Below are 18622 nucleotides of genomic sequence, written 5' to 3'. Positions count from 1 at the left end.
TGAGGGATTCTGTTGTCGTAACCACTTGGAAAATCCGGCAGGATGCACATCCAATTCATAAAATAAATAGTCAACTTATTATTCAGGTTTAGCTCAAATTTTGGTGACGTTGGCAAAATTTGTCACCATGGAAATGTACTGTGAACTCAAAGAAAAAGGCTTGTTTTGTTTAAGAGGCGGCTCTCCCCAGAATTGAATAGAAAACAGGGAGTTAAGTGCCTCATCCCCCAACTTTCATTAACCCTCAGACTAACAGGAAGACTGTATACATTACCATATCTGTGTCTCTTTTCCCCTTGGAAGTACTGAAGCGAAGCCAGAATAAGTATCTTGCTTAATGTGAATACACCGTTCAGTCAGGGACTACTGAGAAAACCCTACACTTCTAGCTCTCTGCTAGTCCAATGTGTCTCCTAGCTCACTCGCCCTAGGCACCCAATTTCAGATAATCCATGCGCTCCTTTACTTTATCTATTAGCTCAACCATATGTTGCTGGATTTCTTTCTTTTTTTCTTTTTTAAGAATCTTGTAAGACTCCCTTTTCCCTGCTAAAGATGTCATTAATACTCTTAACCTGATAATTCTAGTTCTTGATCTTCCAGAACAGGGTTGCTCTTTCCAGGTGTGGTCATGTGGATTGCTTTGGTCTATCTGGAAAAGTCAAAGAGCAAACTCTTTAAGAAGCTGAGTGTGATCTGCCACGCTGCTCAGGTGATCATTAGAAATGGACACCAAATGAAGGGGCTGGGGAATCCTTCATCAGCCAGGATTCCTGAGTAATTACAAGGAAACTTTCTGCTGAACCTCTGTGGACATGTGTGAGCAGGAGATAAATGTTGTGTTAGCTCACTTGACATTTGGGGGTTGCTGGTTACTGCAGCATAATCCAACATATCCTGAATGATACATGTACAAAACTAAAGCTAAGCTTCTTTCACTTTACACTGTCTGTGCTGTTTCTCTTGCCTGGATTACTCCAAACAATTGTAGGGTTAGCTAGGTAGAGTGGGTGGGTAGGTAACAGGTATCAGAGGGCTCAGAAGGTCTTATTTCATACTGGTTTCACTTTCATATGGGCCCTTAAGCTTGGACATTTATCTCATCTTCAAATAAGTCAACACATACAATCACAGGGATAACTGATGAGAATCAAATTTGGTATTCATAACACCTTTTTAAACCAGATGACTCCTATAGATAGGCTAGACATAAGCATGTTTTGCAACCTAACAGTTATTCCCATGACTACAATTTTATTATGTTTCATTTTCTATGCAGAAAGCATGCAAAGTAAACATTAAAATATACCTCAATTTTTGTAGTCTTGCTTTGAAATTTCCTATTTTCTTTCTTTTTCTCTCATTATATACTAGCATCCTTTAAAAAAAATAGTAAAGGTCAGGGCTTCTCTGAACAGTGAAAATCTCTGGAAGAGCATTCCTTACCTCTTTACCAGTGAAAATTTCATTATCCTGGAAAAGGCACAAATGCGTAAGTTCAAGTGGCCCCTCCTCTGTGAAGCTTCCCTTAATATATATTACTCTTCCTTTTTGATCCATCAGCACTTTGCTTGTAACTCTGCCTTTTATGACACTCAGCCTGTCATTACAGATGAATGGTATTTACATGTCTACACCCTCCAATCAGGTTGCTCTAAGTGGTTGACAGTATCCTGCTTATATCTGCATCCCTCATGGCTCCCAACACAGTGTCTGGACAGTGGAAAGCAATATAAGTTGAACTTAATTGAGGATATTACAGACACCTAATAGTTACAAAGATTGGAAAAACTGGTAAGACAGAAAACCTTTTCTAGGTAATAGACTCCATTCTCATTGCAACTAGGTGCAAATTTTGTGTAAATATTATACATAGCTGGTCTCTTCCAAAGAACAGAGAGGTAGAATCCTAAAGAAAAATGTAATGGCATGAGCTATAGTCTGATTTTATAGGCAAGTTCAAAATCCTTTATCTAAAACCTTGGATCAGATATGTTTGGGAATTTAAAAATTATCTAGAGTTTAGAAACATAATGTGGTGCATAAATGTATGTAACATCCCCAAAACATTAATATTTCTGCAGAAAAATATACAAATATTCACAAAAAGTAGAAGAAATACAGATATAACTAGCCTTGTGTTGGTTTGGGTCAGGTTTTGCTGCCGAATAAGTTTCCAAAAATTTAAGATTTTGGAGTTTTAAGGATTGTAGGTGAGTTATTATTAAAACTTTATTACTAATGTTTATCTAGTATACTGAGAAATCCTGATGATTGTGGGAGATAATCTTTACCCAGTCCATCTTTATCAAATTTTAATTTCAAATTTTTTATTGCCAAAATACTCTACAATTTTTAAACAATAAGAAATGATATTTAAAAGATGCCATTGTTAAAGATTTTTAATTAGAAGTTTAAACTCTTTTTAAAAAAGGGTCTCACTAACAAAATATTGATGTATGAACTAGATCCAAATAAGAATGTCTTGTGTGGAATGTTATAGTCCTTTTTCAAGCATATATTAGTTAAGCACTAAAAGACACTGGTTATAGGTTTAGGTCCTGTAAAAACATATCCTGGGAGTAATATAAAATGTTTCCTCTGGGTACCAGGCAAATATTTTCAGTGAGTGTGCAAGGCTTCCCTGGGTCACTGGAGGAGAGCTGTGTGACAGCATATCTGAGATGGTGCGTGCGCGTGCACACACACACACACACACACACACACACACACACACAGATTTGCAAGTGGTTTACCATAAAGGTAAACTTAAGAAGAAAAAAAATCTGAGTGGTACAGATGGAATGTTCTCTACAAACCTATTTCAAAGACACACCATACTGACCATATTCTCTTCAATTTATCTCAACCAGGACAACTAGTGTTGACTTCATCGTGTTCTGCAGGCAAAGGGCATGAGTAGTGTCACTAACAAATTCACATGTGGGGAGGAGCAGGAGGGGAATAACACAGAATCTAACGTGATATGGTCTAACCTCTTCTTTTGTGTTTAGTCTAGTTTTGCTCGGTATGTAACAGAGGCCTTGTACCTATACACAGTGGATTAGAGTTCCCAGTGCAGAACCACTGTGCCCAACACCCCAATCTGGCCATCTTGTACAGAAATGCTGCATCTGGCCCTTCTATCTGTAGCCCTGCGAGCAGCACCACTGTGCCTGACCCAAAAGAACCCCGCTCCGTTCCTGCAGAAGAGATCCTATAAATCAGCCCCAACTCCTTGGGGATAGCATGTGCTCTGGAGCTCACACTCCTCTCTTCTTTGATCAAGGAATCAAGCTTTCCTTTGCTTCTGAACCAAACTATGCCTCTTTCCATCTCAAACACTTGTTGGGGGCCAAATGGGCAGGTTGTGTAGCAGTAGTGCCAAAAAGAATGCCAGAAAGGTTTTCAAAATTTTCAAAAACATCTCAGGTAGCTTTTCATTCCTGTTCGGCTAGAAGTCCCAGGCTTAGGGAACCAAGCTAATTAGTAGGACTTCTTGATGAAAGTCCTAGTCTGGTGGCTTTTCAAGGTTCTCAAGGCATGAATCCCTGGGGCCAGGGTTCTGAAGTAAATGTAGCAAATGCAGGCTGTTCTCTTTGGGAACCTCTGCAAATGTCCAAGTCAGCTCTGGGGGAATAAGGGTCAAACTCTTGGCAGGCAACATTTTTGAATGTATAATTTCCCAAAAAAGATATACATCTACTGTATAACTATAACCAAAAGATTAGGTGTACGATAATAGACTTTGCTACCAATGAGTTCTGAGCACCTTGAAGATGAAAAATCCAGACCTTTTCAGAAGTTTGATGATTTTACTCATTAAACTCAACTTCCAATGTCCTTTTATACCAGAAAACTTAGAAGTCTTCTTGGGATGAGGGTCAGTCTAATCTAAGTCCTGGAAGCAAGGAAGCTGGGGTGGATGGAAGGAAACAGATTCTGGGAGGGAAGGCCGGAAGGAAACAGATTCTGGGAGGGAAGGCCCTGCATGGAAACGTACTTTTTCAGCTGTTTCACTTGGGAACTGTTGGAGGTTTAGTCGCTAAGTTGTGTTCCACTCTTGCGACCCCATGGACGGTAGCTCCCCCAGGCTCCTCTGTCCATGGGATTTCCCAGCAAGAATACTAGAGTGGGTTGCCATTTCCTTCTCCAGGAGATCCTCCCAACCCAGGAATAGAACCCATGTCTTCTGTAGTACAAGCATCCTCTTTAGTATTTGGCTAATGACCCAGCTGCTCTGAGACTTGACTGAACCGTACATCCCCACCAGCTGTTGTCCAAGACAAAGACTGGAGGGCCCCACACCGAGGCCCCTGCTGTGGGTCAGCGCTCCTGGCAGGAGCAGGGGGCACTCGTGGCTGCCATTGCTGGGGGCAGCATGAGGCTCTTGTTTTCAAAGGGCGAGAGCTGGGTCTGGTGTTTACAGCAGAATCTTTCAGTCTTTCTTTGCCCTGAGAACCAGCAGGGAACACCACACCTTTGTCTTTCCCAACTTCTGAAATAAGGGACCAAGTTGACAAGTTCAGTCAAGGTGAAGTGAAAAGTAGGGGGCAGTCAGGGTTGGTGTGTTGGCACAGGCTCCAGCCCTGAATCTGCTCTGGGCCTGAACCTTTCCCATTTGCGCCTCAGTTTATTGTTCAGGTGCAGACGATGCAGGTTTAACCAGGTGAGGGGGTCCGGAGGCTCTCCCAGCCCATCCTCCACCCTCTGTGAGTTGCTCCCTCTATCCCCAGAACTGCCTGAACCCTGGGTGGTAATGGCCTGCCGGCAGTTATAGCTGTTGATCTTATAATTGAAATTTAAAAGGGGCTCACAGCTGTCAGGAACGGATTTAACAGGGTGTCTCTGTTCCAATATTGCATGCGGCTGCCACTTTGTAATTGTGCGGTGTGTTTACGGGCGTCACCAAGAAGGGGGAAGAAAGGAAGCAAATAAAGAGACCCCCGGAACTGTTTGTAGGGTTGAGCCCCCAGGGCAGGAAGATATGTTGGCCAACAGTCTAAAACAACACTGCTAAACCAGCAGGATCTGTGGTTTGGGAGACTGGGATAAACAACATTATCGTTTTTGCGCCTACTTGATAATTCAAATTTTGAGGATGGTATTTGAATGTCCTTCACTACTATTGTGCATAAGGCTGTCCTCTGTGATGTCTTCACTGGAGACTAATCCTCATGTAAAAACTGTCCTCTGCTTAAAGCATTGTTTTTCCTCTGATTTCTATGAGATTTGCTACTAATGATGCCATGTCCTTGGCCACCTTTTACTTGTATTTCTAAGGTAATTCTTTGCTCTATATTTTTACTTCTAACCTTTCTCTGTCACTTTGTCTGGATTTACAGTTAAATGGGAGGAAGGGAGCTTAGCCTCTCCGCAAGGTCTTAAGTAGTAAGTTTGAGCCCACTGATCTCATCTTGTTTCATACTTTCTGGGTTTTATTCATTCCTGCTGTTTTACTGGTCCTCTCTCTTTTGCTCACTTCATGCAGTAGTTTCCTTTTCTCTCTTAACTCTAGCATTTTGCTATAATTATGCTATAATTTAACCTCGATAGCCAGAGATTAAAGTGTGGATTTTGAAATCCTTACTTCCTGTGATCACTGTTTAAAAGACATGTGAATTTATTTCGGCCTCAGTCATTGTCTTTATTTATTCCTACTCCTCTATGGCTCAAGTTGGTCCATTCTTTAACTTTTAATCTGCTGTGTTTAGAGGGGATGATGGGAGTGCTTCCAGGCAGAAAGAAGTGTTCCAATCCTGGGTACTACTCACCAACTGTGTCTCTGAACAAGTCAGCTAACATCTCTTTCATTCTCATTTCTTCCTGTGTAAAGTGAAGAAAATAATGTATTTTCTCTAAGGCTACGGTAAGGATTGAATGAAATATTGTTGTTTCATTTCTAAGTAGTGTTTGACTCTTTTGCAACCCCATGGACTATAACCCACCAGTCTCCTCTGTCCATGGAATTTCCCAGACAAGAATACTGGAGTGGGTTGCCATATCCTTCTCCAGGGGATCTTCCCAACCCATGGATCAAGCAGGCAGATTCTTTACCACTGCACCACCTGGGAAGCACTGAATGAAATGACATCCGTATAAACCCAGTGCAGGATCTCATGTCCAATCACTATCTATTTATTGTTACTGTTATCACTGGAATATTAACTCAGAAACTCAGCCCCTGCCATATAGCCTCTGTCTTTCCAAATACATTTTGTTTTTATTTGTTAAGCAAAGAGGGCTTAACAGTTAGGATTCTTGTTAAGCCCTGAATGCATAGAAGCACTCCTTTATGAATTGAAGCAATGTGTCTTTTGGCTACGTGCTTTCCTAGGCCTGGAGGAGGAAGGAAAAGTTGGTTGACTGCTTTAATTAATAAATCTAGTCCCCACTGAATTCTCTGCTTCCTGTGAAAGCAGGAAAGCAGAGATTTTTCCTTCTCACAAAATCCAGTTCCACAGGCAACCCAGGGTTCCTCTGAGTTCTTACACTGACCAAGGTCTTCTAGCCTTCGGTTGCTCCCTCTAGAGAGAAGCACTGGCTTAAACCAGGAGTAGTGAGGGTTCAGGGAACTGATTCTGCCACTAAATATACATGTCATCAGTAATGACTTCCTTTAGGGCCCATTTCTTCTTGACTACGGAGCCAAATTAGTTCAAACTTGTTAATAAATAATAGTTTTTTCAATCAGCCTTATCAGAAAGCTTTGCTTACTGGCTGAATGCTTTGCTGAATAGCCTATAACAGATCTAAATTCAATTCAACCTAAAAAACATTCACTGTGTGCCTACTACATGTCAAGAACTAGGGGAACTTCAGAAATAAGTACTTACAAAATGGACACATTCAAAACCACCTGTTACTGGGGGTGTCATGAGAGCACAGAGGCAATGCAGAGACAATGCATATACAGACACTGGCACGTCCCATCTAAGAGCATGCCATCTAAAGTTAACAGCGTGGGAGAAGACAGCAAAGGACACATGCAGTGAAAGGACTATTAATGCAGCGTATATAAATATGCCCCAGCAGACATCCCCCCCACCCCTCTGCCCAGTAACAGCAATGGTCTGTCTGTACCAGGCCCTTCTCTAAAGGCTTTCCATGTATTAATTTTCTGTATCCTCACAGAAACCTAACAATAGCATATTCTTCCCATTTTAAAGATGAGGAACTTGCCTACATAACAAGGCACATCTAGCAAGTTGTAGGTCCAAATATATGAACTCAGGAAATTTGACTCCAGGGCTCACATTTTATTTTTCAAAACCAAATTATATCTGGTGTCAACCTCACTGGGTCAGATAGAGCATTCAGTGTCAGTCATCATAGAGGGCTCTCCCTTTTCTTGGGGTACTCTAAGAGTCTGGGGAGGAGGGGCATATGTGGTCCTGAAAATATGGGGAAAGGGCAGTTTTCAGTCTCCCACAATGACATTTGGGAAGAAAGGTGCTCTGAGAAGCTAGCTCCAGCACACCCTTGCCTTAGGGTTCACTCCCAAAACCTTCATCAGCTCTCCCCAATGCAAGATCCCAGTACCTTCTCAGTGAGCGAGAGACAGCACACTAGCTTTCTCAGCCATTAGCAGAACACACACACACACACGCACACACACACGCACACGCACACACACACACATCTTCCTTCCAATTCTACTAAATCATTTTTCTCATTAAAGATAGAGGCATCCTTTCTGCCTGTCCTCCCTTCAAGCCCACTCCCTCACAGAACATCCGTAGCCTGATCTTTGGAAACAAAGGCCTGTTAACTCTTAGGAGAGACAAGAACGTAACACCATTTAGTGTTGACATTCCTACCAGGTAAGTAAGTAGAGTTAACTTCTTATTCAGTTTAAATCACTTCCCAAATATTCTTGAATGTAAAGGGAAGTTCACCTTTGTTCTTGCAATGCTCCTGTGAAGCAAGTCTCTTTAAATACAGAAACCGCATTTGAGCTAACTTTCAAATTAAGGATTTCCTTGCAGTTCTCATACTTAAAATGACGCAAACTGATTATTAAGCTAGTGTAGGGAAGAGGTGGGGAGGGGGGAAGACTGCCAGGAAGCCCTCAGCCACGGAGGTGAGTGCCTGACCCTGTGATGTTGCCTTGTCTATATAATTTGCTGCATCTTGCATCATACAGAATATGCCAACCTTTTTCCGCCTGCTCAAAAAAAGGTGATGCTAATTAGATCAGGCAAATAGCTGCTGTTGTTGATTCATTTGAAAATGATTATTCCAAGGCAATGTGTTATTACCCAGCAAGCCACAGCTTCGCCTATTAATGCTCTGAGGTGGCTGCCAGACTTCAAAGTCAGAGGTGGAATTTCAGGCTAGCAGTGCCTGCTGGGTCACTATCAGAGCCTTCATCTGAGGACAAGGAACAATCTATTGACATTTAAGAATTTAATCCCTTCTGGTTAGTATGAACACTACTATCAATTCAGTGCTAATAAATATCAGTTGGGACACTTCCCATGTGCAAAACATAATACAGTAGATTACACAAAAACAAATATGAAGTCAAGGTTCACTGTGAAGGTTCTTATATTCTAGTGAAAGAGCTAAGATGCTGAATCAAGTAATAATACAGAATCTTGCAAGTAGTATAATTAAGCAAAATAAGTAAAAATACATTTGATATAAAGTGGCAAGTTTTCCACATGCTGTTTATTTATTTAGTATATTAGAAATATAAAATGCTGTGGGAACATTAAGGATGTAAAGATTCATTTTGTAGAGGGTAGATTCAAAGGAATCAAGATGAGGAAAAACTTCAGGAAGCAAGTAGCATCTGAACTGCCTTTAGAAGAAAGAGTCAAGTTTTGAAAGTCAGTGAAACGTTGCTGTTTGGTTGCTTAGTCGGGTCAGACTCTTTTTTTCAACCCCGTTGACTATAGCCCACCATCCATGGGTATTCTCCAGGCAAGAATACTGGAATGGGGTACCATTTTCTCCTCCAAGGGATCTTCCTCACCCAGGAATCAAGCCTGCATCTCCTGCAGGCAGATTCTTCACCACTTAGCCACCAGAGAACCCCCCAGTGAAGCATTAGCAAGAGCCCAAACCAAGAGCAGGGAAGTCGTGTTAGGTGGTCCAGTTTGGAACTAGGAGGCAAAAAAAAGTAATCTGTGTACCTCTAAGTGTAATCAGATCGCAGAAGGTTTTCAATCTGCACACAAGGAGTTTGAATCTTCTTTGGAAAGATAAGAACATCTTTTCCAAAGATTTTTAGAAAATAAATGTTGATGCAGAAAATAAATGTTTCTCAGAAAAGACTATATGTTTTTTTTAAAATGCATATAAAAATAGCTACAAGTTAAACTTGCTATTATTGAAGTTAATCTAAAAAAAAGTGTGAAAATAATTTTTACTCGTTTTTGAGGGTTGTGCTTCCTGAGGCACAGATTCTAGATAACATTTGGACCGTTATAATCCAATAATGCTGAAACAGATTTCATTGCTACCAAATAAAGAACATGTTTTCCCCTTTTGTCTTCTGTGTAAATTCCCCTTCCTCCTTGTGAAACTGTTAATATGCTGAAATTCACCGTTTAGTCCACCTCCAAACCCTTAAAATGTAGTTAATTACAAGATAGACCAATTTAAACTTTACGACATTCTTGATACCAGAATATATGGTAGGTTGTTTTTGTTAATCAGGAGAAGGAAGGTGGTGTCAGCATGTGAGGGAAGAGCGAGGCTGCTCTGGTCTGGACGCTGCTCCTCCCCCAGCAGCGCCTCCCTCTGGCTGGAGGACAGAGTCCTTCCCTTCTCTCTCAAATTACAGAATGAGAAGATTGCGTGGGGTTACATCCTCTCTACCTTCCACCTCAAATAGCCTATGAAACCAAAGAAGAAAAATTGTACACCGTAGTGCAAATTAAAAGCATGTACTGAGAATGCAGGAATGATTGGTTATGTAGAGTCTTCCTTACAAAGTTCACTTTTCATGATCACGTGTTGGAGCAATATTGGTCCACTTAGGCAAACCAAAAGACAGACAAGGAGGCAGAGACACCAATTACCTGGAGTAAGCAATGATTTTATTTTCAAACTAACATAACTACATACTCTTCTCCCCAAAGCTCAACCTACAAATGGCATTTAAGAAGTCAGAAATGAAATGCATCCCATATACATAATTTTCCTTTGCAGCCTCCCAGTTGTGTCCTATCAAATAACGTAATTTTATCCTTAGATTATTTCCTTCAGAGTGGCACAACCTGCAACCTGAAATGCTATAAAAGTATAGAGAAAATACTTTGAGTTCAAAAGGCTATACATTTTTTTTAGTATCTTTTAAAACTGATTGCTGTCTTTATAAATTTGAAGTTTATAAGATTCTCTGTAAAGAATCTTATCTGGATGGCCCGTACTTGCATGCTGCTATTTTATTTCATTTACCTTTCTGTGTATTTTTCTTTTATCTTTCTATGTATTTAAGTGTAAGTATGAGAAATTTCATAATTAAAAAACTTTCATTGTCCAGGAATTAATTGATTATTTGAACATTTCAGGAGACAAAGTCAACTTCCCCCATAATAGAAGTTCATATTACAAGAAACATCTCACTATTGATAGGAGGAGGGTACACAGCTCAAACAGAAGTATCTGTGTCAGGCGGGACCTCAAAGTAAATATAATGAAATAATACGAAAAAGTATTCATGTTACCTTTCTCTGTAGCCTCTCTGAACTCCTGATCTTCTCTCCAGTCAGCTGATGATATCCTTCTACCCAAGAGGAGAATAAATTGGCATAGAAGAATGTAAGGAAAAAGAAAAAAAAATTGACATTCAGTATAGGAATTTTGTAGGAAGACAACAACTATGCAAGCCATGTTATTACCTAAAAAGGGGTAACCCCCTTTATTTCTATCTTTAATGTAACCAAAACCAGGATTAGAGAATGAAGGTTACTGAGTCCTCCTATCAGTTCACTTCAGTCACTCAGTCGTGTCCAACTCTTTGTGACCCCATGACCTGTAGCATACCAGTCTTCCCTGCCCATCACCAACTCCCGGAGCTTGCTCAAACTCATGTCCATCGGGTCAGTGATGCCATCCAGTCATCTGGTCCTCTGTCATCCCCTTCTCCTCCTGCCTCCAATCTTTCCCAGGGTCTTTTCTAATGAGTCAGTTCTTTCTATCAGGTGGCCAAAGTATTGGAGCTTCAGCTTTAGCATCAATCCTTCCAATGAATATTCAGGGTTTATTTCCTTTAGGATTGACTGGTTTGATCTCCTTGTAGTTAAAAGAACTCTAAAGAGTCCTATCCAATAGCATAGGTCAAAAGCATCCATTCTTCAGCACTCAGCTTTCTTTATGGTCCAACTGTCACAGTCCTCCTATAGTGCAAGGAAATGCTTTCTGCTATCGAAGCCAGGTGTGAGACTTGCTTGCTGTGCTTTGGAAAGAGGAGGATATGACAAAGGAGAAATAAAAGAAACTCACGCTTCTGGCCTGGGGGTAGTTAAGCAAAAGAAGAGGGGAAGAGGCAGAAGGTGAAGATGATAAGAGATATGGGGGGAGGGTGGTTACTCCAAAGGCAGAAAGTCTCCTGCCCCCACACCCACAGGCTTCCCCAGCACTGTTTGGGGTGCCCACACGGGGGAGAAGTGGTGCCCTAACATAGTTGTTTAGCCAGAGAGGGCCTGGGTTCAACTCCCACAGGGAATCCTGATTCCCTAGGGCACAGAAGGTATCCAGATATTACCTGTGCCTTGTGAAGGACACAGGTGTTTCCTGAAGGGGTGACTAGTGAGCTGTCCAAAAGGATTCCTTCATCAGGATCTATAGTCCTTGGCTGAGGACACTGGGCCTGGGAGGAGGGTAGCCAGATAAATACAGAATGTCCAGTTAAATATTATGTGTAATTTTGGGACATACACTAAAAAATTCATTGTTTGTCTGTAATTCAGATTTAATGGGGTATCCTGTAATTTTTTATTGATATCTATTTTTGTTCTCATTTTTTAAAAATTAAAAATTTTGAATTGAAGTACAGTTGATTTACAGTGTTGTATTCATTTCAGGTGTGCAGCAGAATAAGGGGATCCCTATATTTTCATTTGCTAAACCTGGCAATCCCTATGGGGCCTGACCAAGAGCTGCTGCCAGGCTCAGGGAGTCCTGAAGCAAGCTAGACCCAGGAGAGGCAGAGTTGCTAGACAGGGGCATCCCCTGGCCTGTATCCTAGAGCATCACCAAGAGTACAACCACGCCGTCGGCTACATCAGCCAGGGACATAAGTGGAAATGACAACAAAATGAGAACGGACATGCAGAAGGGGATGTTGCCATAACTGAGCCAGTGGCTAGGGTAAGGACTCCACCTGCATGAGAGATTTCACGAAGCCTGGAGGTCACATGTGACCCATCAAGAAGCCACATTAGGAAGAGTCACAGAGGCAGTGAGGAACCTAAAACATAAAGCAATTTACTTGCAAGTTGATTGTATCAGACACAGCTTGAAACAGGACTAAGCTGAAAAACAGATTTTTCCCTGGTAATTCTGAGATGGGGTTCATAAAGAAATCAGTTATAGAGACAAATCTTCAAAGCGCATTTTCTATGCACTTTTGAGTTGCAATACAAGTGAACTGTGATTCCCTACCTCACACCAATATTTAAGAACTTTTCAACAACAGAGAAAGAAAAGGATAGATTATTAGGAGAAATTGTGACTGTGCCCCTACCAATGCAATCACACCCTTGCCTCTCTCTCCCCTAATCCCTGAGGCCCTAGAGTTCTTTGACCCATAGTTGTGACCTACAGAAGAAACCCTATGGATCTTAGAGGTTAGGGTTCTTGTCCAGCCATCCAAATCTAAACCTCTGCAAACTGGTGTAATGTGGTTTCAGAACCTGCCCACATTGCCATGGGATCTGAATACAGACCAGAAAAGTCCCTTTCGATCCTGTGGACACTCGGAGGTCCCCCATCATGCCACATGCTGCCTCCTGCCGGTGCACTGCCAAAGCAGCTCACCACCCCTCTTGGAGAAGGTCCAAGTCTCCTTCCCTTCCTCCCAAATAATGAGAGCATAATTAGCATAAACTGGAACAGATTAACTGGAGCTGGGGAAAGGGCTAGATGCACATTCTTTAGAAACAAACACAGACAATTGGAATGTTTTTAACTTTTCTGAAAGTTTTAAGTTCTCCCCCAAGTAATAGAAACTCATTTAAAGGGCCTGGAGGCCTGTTTGTCAAGCTTCTACCTGATGCATGAATCCCCTGCACAACTCTGGGTCAACTGGTCACTCAGGCTCTGCTTAAACCTTCCAGTAACAGGGTCTCGTTACCCTCAAAGGGAGCTGCCACTCCCATCCCTGTAATGGTCGTAAAGAGGATACAAAGCAGGAAACGAGGTCCAATAAGCTTAAGAAGCCTTGACGGTTACAGTTCCTATTTTCCCAGCATTCTGTTTGACCCAACTCATTTTTCAAGACTCAGATATGTGTTGATCTTTATAATCAAAGAAAAATGCATGGAGGACAAGATATGTCTCTATTGAAGACAGAGAATCAATGGGTGAGAAGGCCTCAGTGACAGATGGATGCTGTTTCCTGCAGAGTTAGTAGAACTCAGATCTCATTTAAAGCACAAATGAAATTCTCTCTAGCTTTCTATCCCACATTCTGTGGAAGTTCAAGGTCCTTTCCTTGATATCTCGAAATTCCCAGGGGCTTATGTTCTCATGGCCATATCTGGCTCCTCTTGATTTTACTCATTTCTTGCCTTTTGGACTCTTCTCTTCCCTGCTCATCTTCCTGTTCCCCCAGACTCAGGAAACTCGGCCCCTTTGCCTGACTTTCTTATTGAGCTCAAATGAGTCCCTTATGAAGCTTTGGAGAAGTGAGTCATGCTAACAACTTAAAACTGAATATTCTTTTAAAAAAACCTGTAGACCTGATGCCCGCTATGACCATCTTTGTGAATAGGCTCCAGCCTCCCACAATGGGTCCAGCATCTGGCACTCCCTCCCCTTCTTTTCTCCTCTCCTCCTGGCCCTTGTCCACCCACAGACATCTCTTCATTTCTGAAATAGAACCTTTTAGCTAACTATGTTTGTCTTCCTCCTATCCCTGCCCTTAAAACTTATCAAATTGTTTGCTAAGTGACAAGTTTGCTTCCTAAGAGGAACTCAGGCACCAAGTGTAAATTATATAAAATATATTTTTACCTACTAAGCCTCTGTGGATAATATTGGCCCCAATTCCTAAGGGACTAATTTTCAATCTTGCATCTCTCCTCAGTGATACAGTGTATAGAAGACGAGGGAACCTAACCTTGAATTATGATGACAGAAAAACAGGGCCAAGGCCTTCTTTTGCAGGGTAGAGCACAAGGAGAACTTCCTTGGCTGTGATCCCCATGGGTGCCCTCTCTATGGGTGGCCTTCGTGCCCCTCCCTACTGCAGCAGATTCATTCTCCTTCTGCACACGCAGCGTGGACCTCAGAATGGGGGAAGTGGTCATCTTCACTGCAGATGCACTTGCTGGTGGCAGGAGGAACAGTAGGTTAACACATGTCTGATGTCTAAATTCCGAAAGGTCACATATATGCGTCCTGCTCAGCAGAGGAGTCAGCTGCGACCAGAGCTCTTTTGGACAGAGGGACCCCAATAGCCCTGCTCAGGACTTGGCATAAAATTGTACCTGGCTAGGTTGGCAAAGCAAAAGCAGAGAGAATCAAAACAAAAGGTGTCTCTAGGTTAAACCAGGGCTGAAATTTTCAGCCTCTTTATTTGTGGCTTGTACTCAGGTGTTTGTGTTCTTCCAGGGAAACAATAGGCTCATTAGAGCACAAGTGAAGAAGTTACTTAATAGGTTCGTAAGTCACCCCTTTCTTACAAGACAACAGCCATGCAGGGGTGCAGATGAGGGAGAATCACTGATGAAGCTTTAAATTGATACACTCACTGAAGCGTAAGCTATCAATACTGACCTTGTTTGCTGCTTCCCAAGCAGGCAAGTGGCGTTCTCTGGAAACTTTGGGTAGTAAACCATGCATTTAAGCAGATTTCAGAGAACTGCATTTAACTTAACCAAATAGCTCATTGAATTGTTTCTGGGTTTCAAGGATTAAACGCATATTAGAATAGTGGTTTTAAGCATGTTTAGTCATCTAGAGTTTTTAAAAATCCAGTTCTGACAGAGAAGTCTGAGTCTTCTAAATGTTTCTTTCTGGAATGAAAACAGTTGAAAGCTTGAGATTGCAGCTGCACCTGACCCAAACACTCTGGCCATAGTAGCTGACCTTAATCTATAGCTTGCTGATTACTAAACCCTATGATATCTCCTTTAATATGCAACATTTTATTTAATCCTCACCATGACTTTGGGAAGACATTATAACTTAAAGTGATAAAAATAATTACCCAGGATCTCTGCACTAATTAAGAACTAAGATTCAAACCCAGGGCCTAAACTCTTAGCCGCTACCCTATATTGGCTCTGGCTTCCCAGGTGGAGCAGTGGTAAAGAACCCACCTGCCAATGCAGGAGACATAAGAGACGTGGGTTTGATCCCTGGGTCAGGAAGATCCCCTGGAGGAGGAAATGGCAACCCGCTCCAGTATTCTTGCCTGGAAAATCCCATGGTTGGCTACAGTTCTGGGGGGTCACAAAGAGTTGGACATAACTGAGCATACGCACATACACACACAACTATATCGGCTCCAGTGTGATTTCATAAATACATAAGCCTGTGATTTTTTCATAATTGAAAATATATTGCAAGAAATAAAAGTCCACCATGAGTATTTATTTCTCTTGTTGCCTATCATGTAAATGGCATTACATTTGCCCGCATGCTCAGTTTTATCTAAATTCCCAAATCCAAAGCCCAACCTCTTAAATGCTCCCCAGCCCCTGTCTTCTCCAGCACTGGTATATATGTTGGCTCCCCTTCTCTCCTTCCTGTCCAGTTTCCACACCGTGACCAGAGTTCTTGTTCCAAAACACAAAGTTGGTCATGTCCCTTCACTACTTAACACCACACATAGCCTTCTATTGTCTCCTCTCCATCAAGTCCAGACATCTTAGCATAGTACACAAAGCCTGTCATGGTCCAGCCCCAACCTTCTTTTTTATATTTACTTCTTGCCTCTCCTTCTTATGCGTACAATTCAGTGATCATATTATGCTTTACTTCTCAATCTTAGGTTCAGACAACTTAGATATCTTACCTACCAGCATTATCTAGAAGCCCTGCTCACAGGTGAGCAGGATTTGGTAAGTTTTCTGGGAGCAGCAGAAAAAATAGTTTAGGGAGTGGAAGAAGACTTGCTGGTTATCTATTGTGCATTTTCCTTGTTTTCCAAATGAAATACGAAATTCTAAAGTCAAAAAGTGCCCTACCAAAATCACATAGCCACTTAGGCTGTTCATACTAAGCTTCTCCCCAGACCAAGAATTTCTGTTCTATGATTCATACATTTAGTAAGCGGAAGTATCCATCTGCCTTTTATTTTAAGCTTTAAAATTTCCAATTTAATTGCATTGCAAGCTTGTACTTTGAAGGGATGAAGTAACTGCCACATTTAGAAGGCTTTCATATATTTTTTTAAAAATCACAGAGTCTTATTAACCCTGCAGTTTCCTGACCTGTTATTCATTCTTTGATGCATTAAATATCCACTAACACTATCATATACCATATAGCCCACATACCAGACTCTCTGGAGACAAAGACAAGAAAATATTTTCTTTCTGGTAGTTCACTGCCTAGTACAGACAAAAATGTGCATAAGTTTCTTTTTTCATTCTACTTAAGAGCCTTGAAAGAGAGATGTACAATGTTCTGTGGAAGAACAAAGAAGTAAATGACTCAAGGAAAGTTTGCTGAGAAAGATGCAGACATCCGTACTGGGCTAAAGAACGAGGTGTGTTGACCCAGAAGAGACGGTGAGAGGAATGGGCTTAAGTAGACACATTGCCCGCTGCTCCGAGGAAGGCATCTTTCTCTTTTCCGAAGAGTCATGAGATTTCGAAAATAACTAACATATTGTTGGCAGTGGGCAAGGAACTCTTCAAAACAGTTTAGGTGTAAAAATTCACATAATGCTCAAAACAATCCCATTGTATAGATGAGGAAACAGTGACATGAGAGAAAGTAACTTGCCTAAAGTCACACAAGTGGCAAGCTATGGAACTAAGATTGGATCCCCTCCGCCTGGTTCCTGTGTGAGTTCAACCACTCCACTGCTCTGCCTCTAATATATTTCAGGACACAATGTTAAAACATTGCTCTGGTGGTCGAAGAAATTACATTCTCATCTCAGCCAGTCTGAGGCTTAGCATATGTACCTTGAGTTAGATTGGTGAACCTCTTAACCCTTCTCAGCAGTAACAAAGGTAAATCAGTCTTCTTGGGTCTAGACCAGAGATTAGCAAACTTTTTTGGTTAAAGGGCCAGATAGTAAATAATTTAGGCTTTGTGGGCCATATGGTCTTTGTCATAGTCACTGATTTTGCCGTTATAGCACATAAGCATCTATAGACAATATGTAAACACGTGAGTCTGACTGTGCTCCAGTAAACCTTCATTTTACAGGGACTGACATTTGAATTTCATATAATTGTTGTGTCACAAAATATTATTATTCTTTTGTTTACAACCATTTAAAAACAAAAAGCCCATTCTTAGCTTTGTGTTTGTGTGGTCTCTAAGTTGTGTCCAGCTCTTTGTGACCCCACAGATTCCAGCACTCCAAGCTCCTATGTCCTCCACTATTTCTCGGAGTTTGCTCGATTTCATGTCCATTGAGTCAGTAGTGCTATCTAACCATTTCTTCCTCTGCTGCACCCTTCTCCTCCTGCATTCAGTCTTTCCCAGCATCAGGGTGTTTTCCAATGAGTCAGCTCTTTGCATCAGGTGGCCAAAGTATTGGAGCTTCAGCTTCAGCATCAATCCTTCCAATGCATATTCAGGGTTGATTTCTTTAAGGATTGACTGGCTTGATCTCCTTGTAGTCCCAGGGACTCTCAAGAGTCTTCTCCAGCACCACAGTTCAAAACATCAATTGTTCAGGACTCAGCCTTCTTTATGATCCAACTCTCACATCTGTACATGACTACTGGAAAAATCAGCTTTGACTGTACAGGCCTTTGTTGGCAAAGTGATGTCTCTGCTTTTTAGTATGCTATCTAGTTTTGTCATAGCTTTCCTTCCAAAGAACAAACGTCTATTAATTTCACACAGATGGTAGTCTGATGTGGCCTGTGGCTGTAGTTTGCCATCTATTGATTTAGGGTCTAGGGCGTAACTTCTCCCTTTCAGGATACTCTCTAGGAATCAGTTCGGTGTTGAGCATCCACTGGGTGGTCAATAAATGTTAACTAACACTCCAGGGTACCTCATGGGCCTGTGGTAGAGGGAACATCATGACCTGGAAAGAGCATGATACTAGGGATTAGAAGACCAACCTGGAGTTCCAGATCATTACTTACTAACAGTAAACTTAAGATAGTCATCAATCCCCAACCAGGCCTTGGTTTCCTGCTCATTTATCATGGCCAGACAGGCCATGGTATCCCTGTAATAGCTCTGTTACTTGTATTGTACTTGTAAGTATGGCACTTTGCATATGTTAACTTAATATTTACCACAG

The sequence above is a fragment of the Muntiacus reevesi genome, chromosome 3, assembly GCF_963930625.1.
Source record: "Muntiacus reevesi chromosome 3, mMunRee1.1, whole genome shotgun sequence".
In the NCBI taxonomy this organism is placed as follows: Eukaryota; Metazoa; Chordata; class Mammalia; order Artiodactyla; family Cervidae; genus Muntiacus; species Muntiacus reevesi.
Note: the sequence above shows the minus strand (reverse complement) of the source record.